Raw genomic sequence first — 7,943 nt, 5'->3', positions numbered from 1 at the left:
AATACACTTAGAATTTCTTTTTCCGCTTCTTCATTGTAGCCATTATACTACTTAATTATTTTTCAACATGGTGGTTGTTGATGGTCTAACACCATTTGCTTCTTCCTATATCCAGACATACACACGTTAACATTTCTTTAGCCATAATTATTTATATATATTTAGTTACAATCTCAACCATTAAATCCAGTCATTTATTTATGATCCACGGTTCTACCAAGTTTAGCGTAGTCGAAGAAGAAAACTTTATCATGGGGAAAAAAAGAACCACACTTTTCTCTATTTTTTCTCTCCCTTCTCTCTTTTCCAACTTTCTCAAAACTTCAGAATCTAGTTTTGCTACCTCTCCGGGGAAGGCGCTCTCACCTTGCTCTTAATGAAGGCTTGAACTTGCATGATGAAGGAGAAGCAAGAGTGAGCAATTTATTTTCTTCAGCAACGATACAGTGTGGTTTTCTTTCCAGCGATGCAACTGCGCTCTTTCATGGCGACGGAGAGAATCCGGTGTTGCTACTTCCTTAATTGTGAAAGGCGGCAGATGTATGTGGAGTTCCTCGAGGCTCAACTATGATGGGGTAGCTATGATTACGGCAAAGTTTACTGGAGGGAACGAGGGTTTTTAATGGGAATTTGTTATTTATGCCCTTTATGAAACTCAAAAAATTGAAACTGACATTTTCCCCTAACTTGTTTTTGATGTGCCATATTATGTGTTTTATCCAAGGACAAAAAGACAATGCTACCCCTCGCCAACTCAAAACAGGTTTTACGCTAGGTTCAAAACATATCTATGCTATCATCTGTTCCAAACTATCAACCATATTATGGATCGATGATGCCATATTCATCTCAATCCTCCGTATTCTTCTTCTCCAACAGATGATGAAAATGTTAAATCAATTCAATTTTTCGACACAAATGAATCTTGGAGTGATAAGCGGCCCAGATGAAGCCACTCTAAACACATAAAATTCAACTTCTACTCGCCAAAACGTAGTATTATGCGACGAAAAAATTGTGACGCTAATTAAACCTAGCGTCTACAATTAAAAGTGGCGTTTAATGTGAAAAATTACAAAAATAACCTCATCATTTTTGAGAAACCACAGAAAAACCTAACCTAAAAACTCTTTTCATCAAATTTAATTTTCTCAATTGTCGACAAAAAACTTCTTTTTCTCTATATCTTTTCACGATAAATCTCTTTCTTCAGAACAATTTAAGATTTTGATTCTTCATATAAACCTATTTTCTCTCTGCCTCTGCTTCTTTGCATATTAGAAATTAGGTTTAGAAGCTCACGCACCCAAGTTAGTACCTCTCTCTTTCTCTCGCTGCTTATTTGCTTCAATGTTCTAGATCACAAGTAGGGTTTTCTTTGGCTACAGACCTTGGATTTTAGTTCTAAAACATGTTCTGGAAACTTGAAAGAAAAATCTTGCCATTGATATAAATATTGTCTTTTGGTTCATTTGGTTTGATGGGAATTTACTTTTAAAGTTAATTGTTAGCAGGATTGAGTCATTCTAGTTTTGTGTTGAGAATTTGGTCATAACTTTTAAACCGTAGATCCAAATCATGATCTGTATTTTCTTGTGGTTTCATATGTCTGTTGTGAAGTTTTCCACCAAGTTTCATAAGTTTTGGATGGGTTTGGGTCTCTGTTTGCACTCTGCATAAAAACAGAAATATTAGGATAGTTTGCAAAAAAGTGTTCAAATTAGATTCTCTCTTTGCATTTGCATTGTTCTGTTTTTATACTCTTTGTTCAAATATCATTTGTAAAATCTTCTTTTTAATGTGTTTTTGTTTAACTTTTTTTTTCCAGGTTACTACGCAAGTGTTTAGAAAAAAATGATGTAAGTGTTTTGGTTATTTTTTTAATGTTTGGTTTTGATCTTAGTGGTTTTGTTTCAGAGATTTTTTTTGCATTGTTTCTAAAATTGGTGAAGAAACTCAATTTTTTTTTCAGGAAAAAAGAGAAATAGAACGAGTATAGGAATGAACCAAACTAGGAAAGATTACATCATGAAGAAGTTCAAAGAGAAACGAAAGAGGGGTATGACAAATGGAACCCTTTTAAGAATAGGTATGACGCATGTAAGAAAAAATACACCACCTTTAGAATATTAACTCACAATAGGACTGGGGTTTGGTATGATGTTACGTGAAGGTTGGAGATGTCGGATGATTGATGAAATTATACTAGTGAAAAAAAATCGATATAGCCACTTGGATATTCGTGGCTGGGCTTTAAAATTCGTAGCTATTAGCCAATATAGCCACGAGTGTTCACGAAAAATAAACATGGCTATAGCTTCGTAGCTTATTTGAATTTGTGGCTTTTCCTGGCTGTGTAGCCACGAATTTGTCACACGGGTTCCGTAACACAGATTAGTCACGTAACAACCACATAATATTAGTGGCTAGTTTTGCCACAAATTAGTCACACTATATTCGTGATAAAATATAGCAAATAAGGTTAGTGGCAATACCGTGGCATTATTAATAAGCTACAAATTTAAATAGTAGCATTATCGTGGCATGTTGTAGCCACAAATGTTTTTAAGCAATCGTGGCTATATTGGTTGTTTTCATTTCCGAATTTGTCAAATAAAATTCATGGCTAATTATATATTAAAAATTATTATTTTTTAAAACGTAAATAAATATTAGAATTAAAACCTGAAATTTAAAAACTACAATTAAACCATTTTGAAATTAAATCCTAATATTAGATTAGCAAATTAAGTTAAGTAGTTTACAATATTACCAAAAGGTTTCAAAAGGCCTAAAACATAAACCTACTTATAATCCTAATGAAGTACACCATTCCATATAAGAACCTCAAACAGCGGGAGCAGCAGCGGCAGCGACATAACTAGGAACAACTGCAGGTGGAGAGACAACTAGAGGTGGAAGAGGTTTAAAAGTTGTAGTGACCCTGTTGGTCGAGTGAGCGTGTCGAGTAACACATAATTTCTTCTCTTCATCATTACATACTCGACCACGTATCTCGAGTGAGCGTGTCGAGTGATCTGTGAAATCATCTGCTACTCTTCTACTTTGCTCGATCGTGTCACTCGAGTACGCCCACCGAGTGACAGTTGATTCTGTTTTACATTCCCTCAGTTCACTCGATCATCCTCACGATCCGCTACTCGATCCGCCTACTCGGTCATGTGCATCGAGTGAAGTATGTTTCTGCAATGTATCTTCGCTTCTCACTCGATTTTCCTACTCGATCATATGCATGTCGAGTAAAGCTCGTTCCTCTGCTTCGCTCTGCATGTCTCCTAAATACCTGAAACACTCCAAATATGCAGAATGTATGCAAGACATGCATGATATGCATAAAATCTACCTAAGTATGTAAAACATGCATAAAGGGATCAATATGATGCGAATCAACAAGTGAATGATGCTGAAAAGATGATGAATACATGCTCAAAAAGTGATGAAATACAGACTTATCAACTCCTTCAAACTTAGTCTTTGCTTGCCCTCAAGCAAAGCAAAAGAAACAAAGTGGAAGAGAGGTTTGAAAATGGGGTCTCAGAACCTGTAACTTGCAAGATAGAGCAGATAAAATCAATGTCTTGGTTACTAAGTCTTTGATGCATGCTGAGAGAGCTTTACTTAAAGACTTTAGACAAACTCATCAAATCCGAAATTGATACTATCCCTTGATCTACACATGCATTCAAATCATTCATTCATTTTAAAATTCATTACTCAAGAATATGAATCTGGTTGTGCAAGGCTTAACAAACTCACTTGGCTAGGCAGAAAAAGGTTTTGAGAATCAAGAGGGTTTAAACAATTTCAGGACGAGGATCTCTCAATGAATGGATTGAGCTTTAGGGAGAATGCTAAAGGTGAGGACCAACAAATGCATACATGAATAAAACCTTGACTACCCAATGGTTCCCAAGTGCTTACTCCTAATCATCTAAACCCAAATGATCCCTATGTCTACCCTTCAACATCAACCCCAATCAGAGCTACTCATGATTTTAATCCTGTCGGCTCATACCTAACACGTTCTCCCCAAGCATAATCCGGTAAAAGACCTACCACTAAAAAATTATCAATTGGCTTGAAAGAAAAGGATATGTTGTGGGTATGACAAACTGATCAAAAGAAAGATCAGCTATTTGGATCAACAAGAGTGGTGAAAGGAGGAAGATGATCCAAATATGTATATGTTAACCATGAGCATGCAAGCAAAACACAACCAGATATTTGCAAGTCAAAATTAAGTTCTTATAAGGTAAGGAATGAGATCATATCACAACATGTTTCAACCAAATTCAAGAATGCTCTTCATGAATTCCAAGTTTATTTCAGACTTACTTCAAGTTCAATCATCATGCATCAAAGAGGTAAAAACCAGGGCATGGATCTCAACTAGTGAATCATAGCAAGTTAACAAGGTGTAAATCATCATCGCCCCCTATGCTATTGCAACAGTCCTACATGAAATAATCTAGACTCAAACCTAATATGCAAATGCAAGCTACATGATCACTCTGTTTTTAAAGATTTTTTTCTGAACATATTTCAAAATTTTAGGGGTTTTCAATGCACACATATGAATGCAGATTATATGCTAAAAATTTGAAATAAGAAAAGAGAACACAACATCAAATGTCATCCCAAACCCTTGGTAGGTGCTGAAATGTCTGGGATCTAATTCCAGTTGATCAGAGTGGAATTAGCTATGAATACTCGAATCCAGAAGGGAACAAACGAATCTAACTTAAACACTCTAGCAAACTAACATTCTCCACCTAATTTATCCCATCCTGAAAAATCCTAACACTAGTCAGACACATAAATCATGTTAAACATCATAAACCCAAAATCGTTCAAAACATGCATAATAATAGAGATGACGGAAAGATAAAAAAAAATAATCAAAGAACTAAGTGCAAACTCTTAATAACTTCAAAGAAATCTGAATTACAATTCTCTGGATTGTTTGGTGGCTAACAACAAAACCTAATGAATAAAACTCAATCCCCTGGACAATGCCAAAAGAGACCTATTTATAGCAATGTTTGGGCAAAACTTAAAACATAAAACGACAAAGTAAAAAGCGGTTTAAAAGTTGTAGTGACCATGTTGGTCGAGTGAGCGTGTCGAGTAACACATAATTTCTTCTCTACATCATTACATACTCGACCATGTATCTCGAGTGAGCGTGTCGAGTGATCTGTGAAATCATCTGCTACTCTTCTGCTTTGCTCGATCGTGTAACTCGAGTATGCCCATCGAGTGACAGTTGATTTTGTTTTGCATTCCCTCAGTTCACTCGATCATCCTCTCGATCCGCGTACTCAGTCATGTGCATCAAGTGAAGTATGTTTCTGCAACGTATCTCTACTTCTCACTTGATTGTCCCACTCGATCATATACATGTCGAGTAACGCTTGTTCCTTTGCTTCGCTCTGCATGTCTCCTAAGTACCTGAAACACTCCAAATATGCAGAATGTATGCAAGACATGCATGATATGCATAAAATCTACCTAAGTATGTAAAACATGCATAAAGGGATCAATATGATGCGAATCAACAAGTGAATGATGCTGAAAAGATGATGAATACATGCTCAGAAAATGATGAAATACAGACTTATCAAGAGACATCCATAGTAGGAGAACCAACAGCAGCAGACGAACTAGCCGAGGTAGGAGGAGCAGTAGTAGGAGGAACATGAGGAGTAGTAGGAGGTAGAGGAAATCCCATAGAATTCAAAACGTGAGAGAAAATATGTCGTTGTGCAGCCAAATTGTCCACTACCTTATCCATGCCAGCCTTCAACACATTAATGTCACCCTTGAGCTCCTCATTGTGTTCCTTGAGCGCCTCGTTGTTCTTCTCCAGACCAATGATGCGCATCTCATTGTCAAGGTTGCGAGCCATAGAAACGCTTTTATTTGGATGGAATGATTTCCCGGTATTGTACGCTGCCTAATCCGTAGATGTACCCACTTTTAGACGTACTTATCTATGAAAGAAAAAGAATAAACAAGACTCAACAAACATTCAAAATCAAACACAACTTAATGGATATCCAAACTGAAAAGCTTACCAGCTTATAATCAATACTTGCAAATGCTCGAGGGCCAGCACAATGCTTATGAATACCTCGATTAAGAGGATCAGACATGCGGCTTCCAGCTACGGACTTGCTCTGCTTTTGAGCTGGTTCTGAATCTTAATACTCCATTAGGAGGTCCCAATGCTCTTGAGTAGAGTATTTGGGTTTCTTGTTCATCCTCTTCTTCTTGCTGATGCGGTCACCAATTGATTTCATTGTCTTTTTCTTCCAATGTAAGTAGACTTCATCGTAGAAACGTTGTTCCCAGTAGAATTGTTGCTACAAAAAAAGCAGAGATTAGTAGTTTGAAAGAAAGTAAAGAAAACCCTTAACTTAGAGCAATTAAAGAATTATTACCACAAAAGTGTGCCACCAAATTTTTTGCCTATCCTCAGGAACATCTTACCAATTTTTCCATGGTCCCATGAAATTGCTTTGCCATATTGTGAGAACTGATTTGTATATAGAAGGATCAACACCAAACCTGAGAAAATATAATGAAACAGATAGTGAAGAGAACCTTCACAGATTATACAAATAAACAAGCATATTTTATGTTATTATGAACTTATCATAAAGCTCCATTGATATTTCTTGGGTGGAGGTGCGGCTTAGACTCTCTTGCAGGAGCTGAAAGTAGTGCATCAAGCGTTCTTTGACTGTAATTGTTTGCGTATGAAGAAGCAGCGCTTGTAGGAGAACATGTGGGTGTTGCAGCTTGATTTGGGATGGCTCCAGGAGGTGTCCTCATCCTTCTTAAAAGCAGCTCTTAAGACAGAAAGCAAAAGAAAGTTAGAATCAGTTTAAATCATCATCTCAAACAAAAGTAAAGACACATAACTTAGAATACGACCTATCCATTACAGTCTTCTTGTAAGGGAGAAAGAAAACTTGCACACACTGAGAAATAAGAATGAGAAGCAAAAACTTATTTATATATTAAAAAATTTCACAACTAAATCAAAACTAAACCTTGCCATATCAGGAAAATTTTTATCTTCAGGTTAGCTAATTTTGGTACCTTTAGAGGCTGTGTTAATTGTACACAAGTTGTGATGGTCATGCATTTTCCAGCGATGTGCCTCAAAGTTTACAATACAAAGGAATCAACACCATTAACCAGCAGTTACAAGCAACAGTTACCACTAGGCTTTCTATATTAGTACATGCATATATATGAGACATAGAAAACAAAACATAAAACAAAACCAAACATGTGAACCCATACGACACAAAACCAAACATGTGAACCCATATGACACAAAACCAATCATGTGAACCCATAAGACACAAGACATGAATCTCTAACCAAGCATGTAATCACTTCTCCAGTTTAAAAATCAGATATAATCAATATAAAATCATGTAAAGCTAAGTTTAACTCTGCTCTTAACATGGAAACAAACTTAACCAATCTTAGCAGGGAATCAAACTCAAACAAACTTAAAAAGCAACTGTGTTGTCAATTAATGTTAAACCAGCAAAGAAATTAGAATTGAGAAGAGACAATATAGAGAAGAAGAGACAAACCTACTGAATATATAGAAGAAGAGACAAAAAAACCTTGAAACCAGTGATTATATGACCCAAAAGAATAACATTTTGATCGGATAGTAGTACTAGTATTAGTTTAGACATTTAACACTAGTTAATCTTTATTAATACATTTTGTAACACAAATTAATCTGAAAAGGTAGAATAGTGAGATGAGTTGATGGAGTACAATTGTTGGGTCCATGAACTTTCTGCCTTTTCTCATTTTCACCCATAATCTTTAGGAGCAATAAAAGAAAGACAAAACAAAAGTATAGAGAAGAAGAGACGAACCTGCTGAAT

The 7,943-nt window shown here is 36.0% G+C and overlaps 1 long non-coding RNA gene across 2 annotated transcripts; it reads right to left on the bottom strand.

Annotated features, from left to right (window-relative positions):
* Window positions 1–5,924: 5,924 nt before the first annotated feature.
* LOC111828571 lies at window positions 5,925–7,234 on the bottom strand. 2 transcript variants are annotated; one of them, XR_002832394.1, is made up of 5 exons: window positions 7,129–7,234; window positions 6,961–7,007; window positions 6,465–6,875; window positions 6,099–6,386; window positions 5,925–6,014 (listed from the first exon to the last, which is right to left on the bottom strand). It is a non-coding gene; the product is annotated as an uncharacterized LOC111828571 (long non-coding RNA). The 2 variants fall into 2 exon arrangements; XR_002832393.1 differs by lacking the exon at window positions 6,961–7,007.
* Between the last annotated feature and the right edge of the window lie 709 nt (window positions 7,235–7,943).

Source organism: Capsella rubella, unplaced genomic scaffold, assembly GCF_000375325.1.
Source record: "Capsella rubella cultivar Monte Gargano unplaced genomic scaffold, Caprub1_0 scaffold_1, whole genome shotgun sequence".
Lineage (NCBI taxonomy): Eukaryota > Viridiplantae > Streptophyta > Magnoliopsida > Brassicales > Brassicaceae > Capsella > Capsella rubella.
The sequence above is the reverse complement of the archived record's forward strand: the minus strand, read 5'-3'. Positions and strand labels throughout refer to the sequence as shown.